The sequence below is a fragment of the Nyctibius grandis genome, chromosome 9, assembly GCF_013368605.1.
Source record: "Nyctibius grandis isolate bNycGra1 chromosome 9, bNycGra1.pri, whole genome shotgun sequence".
Classification (NCBI taxonomy): Eukaryota; Metazoa; Chordata; class Aves; order Nyctibiiformes; family Nyctibiidae; genus Nyctibius; species Nyctibius grandis.
The window spans coordinates 4,553,979-4,560,066 of NC_090666.1; the positions used below are offsets into that span (position 1 = coordinate 4,553,979).

The 6,088-nt window shown below is 53.0% G+C and overlaps 1 pseudogene; it reads right to left on the reverse strand.

The window, feature by feature from the left end:
* Positions 1-4,721: 4,721 nt before the first annotated feature.
* LOC137667321 (testis-specific serine/threonine-protein kinase 6-like) lies at positions 4,722-5,636 on the reverse strand (annotated as a pseudogene).
* Positions 5,637-6,088: the final 452 nt, after the last annotated feature.

Genomic DNA, 6,088 nt, shown 5'->3' on the forward strand with positions numbered 1-6,088 from the left:
GGGCAAAATCAGCTCAGCAAAGGAGTCTCCCTGTGACAGCAGCTTTCAGCAAAAGCAAAACAACAACAAAAACCCCTGGGAGACCCGGACCTCATGTTCATCTTTCTTGTAGCATCTGTAGCGTCATGGGACTTGCTTGTAACTCGACGCACCAAAGAGGTTTGTGCTCCAGCTCCCTTTCTCAGCCTGCGCTGCGAGGCAAGCAGGTCAGCTATCAACCTGCTCTTCCCTGGGGACTCCATCCCTCTGAAGTCAGGAGGAGTCTTTGCATTACCACCAGCTTCACAGACTACGGAGCAAGCTCTGAAGCTTGTCTTCAGCTGGCTGAGCCCTATTCAAGTTCTAAAGCATAATATTCCGTATTGGTTTCTTGTTTCCTGAGGCTGTGAACAGTCTTATGTGAAAGACAGGGCTCAGGGGCTTGAGTCTGAGTCTGCTCCCTGAAGCGTGCGAGGGCTGAGAGCAGAGCAGGGCTGCGGGAACGGCAGCGCTGGCTCCAGACATACCTGCCTGCCCCTAACCCCGTGCTAGACCCCTCTGGGGTGTCACTGAGGTCCTGCCTCGCCTCTCACCTGAGCCAGCGCTAAGTGGCTTTGGCACCAGCAATACGAGCTTATCTCCATCGTCTCCTCAGCTGTCGGCCACCAGAAAAAGAGAGGGTGTGGGGAAGGTGCTGTGGGCTGGCGTGGGCAAAGCGCAGAGGCAGGGTGAGGATATGTGAGCGGTGCTCTGCTCCATCCCCACAAAACCCCGCTGGGTCCAGGTGAGCGCTTCCTCCTCGCTGATGGGGAAATGATGTTAGCCTTTCACGTGTGCCCGGGCTGGCTTTTAATTCATGTCTCACTGAAAAGAGGAAGCCGAGGTATCGCTTCTAAGCATTGGCTGCTGCTGCTTTCTGTAAAGTTATTTTTAAAGCAGTAGTAATTTTACACAGAGATAAATCCAGCTGAGCAACATTAAAAAATCATTGTGGTGGTGAATGGTACCGCATCCAGTTGGTGTCCGGTCACTAGTGGTGTCCCCCAGGGCTCAGCACTGGGCCCAGTCCTGTTTAATATCTTTATTGATGATCTGGATGAGGGCATCGAGTGCACCCTCAGTAAATTCACGGACAAGACTAAGTTGGGTGGGAGCGTTGATCTGTCTGAGGGTAGGAAGGCTCTGCAGAGGGATCTGGACGGGTTAGATAGATGGGCCGAGACCAACGGCATGAGGTTCAACAAGGCCAAGTGCCAGGTCCTACACTTTGGCCATAACAACCCCATGCAGCGCTATAGGTTGGGGGAAGAGTGGTTGGAAAGCAGCTGGGTGGAAAAGCACCTGGGGGTATTGGTGGACAGCCAGCTGAACATGAGCCAGCAGTGTGCCCAGGTGGCCAAGGCGGCCAACAGCATCCTGGCTTGTATCAGGAATAGTGTGGCCAGCAGGACTAGGGAAGTGATCGTCCCCCTGTACTCAGCACTGGTGAAGCCACACCTCGAGTACTGTGTCCAGTTCTGGGCCCCTCACTACAAGAAAGACATCGAGGTGCTGGAGCGAGTCCAGAGGAGGGCAACGAAGCTGGTGAAGGGCCTAGAGGGTATGTCCTATGAGGAGCGGCTGGGGCAACTGGGATTGTTTAGCCTGGAGAAAAGGAGGCTGAGGGGAGACTTTATCGCTCTCTACAGCTACCTGAAGGGAGGTTGTAGTGGGGTGGTGGTCGGCCTCTTCTCCCAGGCAACTAGCGACAGGACTAGAGGACATAGCCTCAAGCTGCGCCAGTGGAGGTTCAGGTTGGACATTAGGAAAAACTTCACAGGAAGGGTTATTGGGCATTGGAACGAGCTGCCCAGGGAGGTGGTGGAGTCACCATCCCTGGAGGTGTTTAAGAGAAGACTGCATGTGGCACTTAGTGCCATGGTCTAGTTGACATGGTGGTGTCAGGGCAATGGTTGGACTCGATGATTCCAGAGGGCTCTTCCAACCTGATTGATTCTGTGATTCTGTAAAAGGAAGACAGCACTTAATGTGAAAGCAGAAACCAAAGGTAGTGCGATGCAAAAGACAAGGCACGATGGCTGTTCTAGACCAGCATCTTTCCGCTCTGACCCCAGCGTCAGTCAAGAAGCACAGGCCGTTCTCTGCAAATAACCAAGTAAAGCAAAACTACTTGAGCACGTAACATGAATGTGACCACGTAGGGAGAACGACTCCATCTTTTTGTATAGGTAGTGTGAAATGGGAGCTGAGGAGCGCGCAGCGCTCACAACCATAGCATTCAGCATACAGGTTGATGGTTTAGGTGCTAATTACTCTTCCACTGAGGCAAAAAAGGAGATGATTGTTCTGAGTTAAAAGGAATGGCAGGGCTGTCAGGAAATAGTCATCGGTGTAAGTCACATCGGATTCAGCTTTACTATCCCATGGACAGAATGCTGGAGAACGCCTCGCCGAGGAAAGCTTGGAGGTTAGAAAGAGCCACTAAGGGAGTCAGAAGTCACTCACTTGAGCAGGGCCAGAGTTTTGCTCCAGGCAGGTTTTAGTGAGAAAGGTGTTGTGAAGGAGGGCTGGTGGGGCTGCCCCTCGGCATGTATAACCACCTCAGACATACTGAAGACCTTGCTTGGTGGCAGCCACCTCTGCATAGTGCTACAGGGAGCCACACGAGCAGGAGAGTTACACGAGGATAAAGCAGAACTGAATCTATGCATAAAAATGTGCACGATGCAGAACTGAGCATAGGCATATGCTGCAATGCAGCTGTACAGGAGCACGGCGTGAGCTGGGACGAGCGGTGATCGTGCGCTGCACGGCTGTCCCAGGCGCTCAGAGCACAGCACTGCCTGCATCTCTCGGCGCCTGCGGGGCTGCTACCCCTCGGGTGAGTTGCACACTGCCCAAGGGCCTCCTGGCTTTCAGGACCTGGCTCTGCTGCCTGGCAGACACCTCAGGAGCTCTGTGCTTGTCCTGGGTAATGCAAGGGGGGAAACGGCCACCCCGAACTCCAGCCCAGCTGCCTGAAAGCCACCAGTCTTGTTTGCATCCGAGGGCTGTGTTTCCATTGCTGCGTAAGTGAGCCTCTTTGGGTGGAGGAGCAGGGCAGAGACCAGGAAGCCTGGCCAGCTCCTGGCCACTGAGGTCCACCACGACCTCACCCCAGCTTTTGGTGGCACCAACATCTTACTCCACCCTGCAGCTTCTGTTTTTTTTCAGGTCGCTCCGGTGCCTGCTGTCCATGGCCTGATGTCAGACAGGTTAAGACATGTTCAGTGTGTTTAGCCCTAGTTTAATGCTTTCCTTGTAGCCATTTGGTGAGTGTATTTACCTTGGTGATACGGCTGTTCTGGAAATGGCTACTGTGTTGGCTGTTGGGTTTAAAATACAAAAGCTACTGACCAAGAAAGCTTAATGGGAAGAAAAATTATAGTTTGTTATTTAATTCAGAGAGGCTTCTTTCCTCTTGTTCCGATTTTTGTGCTTTACAGTTGCTGTGATATTTATGTTATTTTAGATATGTTTGAAAGCATAGTATTTTGGCACAGTTCATACAGGAAGACTGATCCATCAGGGGACAGCTCTGGCACACACTGCAGCCAGTGAAAACCTTTTGTGTGAACCCGCTTTGGGTCACCGTCTCTGCATGAAATAGGCTCATGATGGGCAAGTCCTGGGTCACCATTTCTGCATGAAACTGGCTCATGATGGGCAAGTCCCTTGGGTCCTCTCCAGTACCAGGCTGCCAGGAGAGGGCAGGCATGCCAAGCCCTGCCAGGCAGCTGCCTGCAGCCCGCTGGGAAAGGAGAAGCCCTTCACGCACAGCCAAGAAATGGAAATCCACCAAATAAAAGCAGAAAAGCTTTTATCAAATGACCTCGCAGCACATCTAACGCCTGCACGTTGAAATTACAGAAGCAGAAAAGGAAGGTGAATTTGCTGGACAGCGGGTGTTAGGAAAGCAGTTTTCCTTTATAGCTTTATCTCTTTCCCGTTTCAGGTTCTCCGTGGCCAGTGGCACTTCTCATCAAGTATCTTTGGCAGAGATTTCAAATGTTGGTAAGAATCAATGTCTGAAAGATGTAGTTGAACATAAGGTGTGGATCTCAAACCGACACTAGAACTTCTGGCTCGATAATACTGTCCAGTTGCCTACAAAGATTCTGCTGTGAATTTGGGCAGTGAGTATCACTGTGAGATCTAGACAGTGGTATACAAAAAAATGTGACATTTTCTCTGCAGTAGTGATTTGCAGGACCACTACTTCTCCCCTCCCACCAGCTCAGATACAGTTTGGTGGCAAACAAGGTTGAGGACAAGCCAAGACGCGTGTGAGAACAGCTTTCCTCCTGCAGCCTTGGGCAGTGCCCTGTGCACGTTGCACCTCGCCACCCTGCCCTGGCCATGCTGGCTCCGTGGGAGAGCCTCGACCTGCCTGACGGGGGGTGCGGGTCCCCTCTGCAGTCAGGCAGCCGCTGCTGGTGTAAGCAGCCCCACTCTTACCTCTAGCTCAGCACGGTCACTGCATCTTGAAACCCAAGCCGCAGCAGGCTCACGTGTCCCTTTTGTGGAGGGATCTGACCGCCTCCTGAGAGCACACGGCCTTGCTGGTGCTTGAAGTTCAATCAGCTCCACATACAGGCACCCAGGGCTCAAAACGATCAATAAACCACAGAAACACTTTTCCACTTCAGCATTGGTTGCACAAAAGTGTTATTGCTCTCCTGGGATCTCTGGGGAGGGCTTTCTCACTCCGATGACATCCCCTTCAGCCAGCAGTTCTTGGCCACCTGCCCCACGTTGGGCCGGGAGTCTGGGCTGTACTGGAGCAGTTGGGCGATGAGGGCTTGGCAGGGCTCTGGCAGTGGGGGCAGCCCCTCCGGGTACTTCACCCCTTCCTTCTGCTCCTGGGGCATCTTGCGGATGTGGGTGTCGTCAAAGGGCATGCAGCCAGTCACCATCGTGTAGAGCATCACGCCCAGGCTCCACACGTCGTACTTCTTGCTGTCATAGGGGAGGCCCATCAGCACCTCCGGGGAAGCGTAGGCTGCTGACCCGCAGAACGTGGTGCTCAGGTCCGGGTAGCCGTTGGCTTCCTTACTAAAACTGAAGTCACTGAGTTTGGCCCGGCGGCCATCAGCGGTGAGCAGCACGTTCTCACACTTCAGATCCCGGTGCACCAAGTTGGAGTCGTGCAGGTAACGCACGGCCCCCACGACCTGCGCGAAGATGTCCCGGGCCTTGGGGACACAGGGCAGCCTCCCCAGCTGCTGCAGCAGCTGCAACAGGTCAGTTTCTGCCGCCTCCATCACGATGTAGAGCTTCCCATTGCAGCCATGGATGACCTCGAAGATGCGCACGATGTTGGGGTGCCGGATCTTGTGCACGATGGAGAGCTCCCGGGGCAGAAACTTGTACACGAAGGCTGAGGATGCTCGTCGTTGGTCCACCACCTTGATGGCTAAGGGGCCCTTGTGTTTCTTGGAGGTGGCCGCTTTCACTTTGGAGAAGCTGCCCTCCCCTAATGTTTGACCCAGCGTGTAGCCCAGCTCACAAAGTAGCTTCTCTCCTGCCTTGGTTTTTGACATGATGTGTGATCCCGATGGGCTTAGTCAAAGCTCGTGTTTTGCTCCAGGATTTGAAAGCTGTAGTACGTGGTACATGGCAGCTGTTAACCTTCGCTGTCCCCCATGGGTGGCCCTGTGGTCTCCAGGGCTCACCTAGGCATTGTGATGCGGTGGTGTGTGGCAACGCCTCTGAGAGATGCCAAGGGTGGCTGGTGGGTCCCCTCCGCTCACAGGTGTGCCAGGCATGACCACGCAGGGCGAGAACTCTCATGGGTGGATGTTTTAAGAGTTTTTACCCTTTTTTTTTCTCTTGAGTTTTCAAAACAGGGCTCTTCCGGTGATGAGAGTTTAAACATCAGCTTCCTGGGATGAGGAATCCATTTGGGGACCTATACCCATTTTCTGCAGGGTATGAGTTATATTAAAATCACAACTACACAGAGTGGCACAAAGGAGTCATTTCTACTGTCCCTAACCACAAAGCACCTTGGCTGGCTGCAAATACTTAAGTTTTTTATTATAACAGTGCAGGGACCTATTTTTCTAGG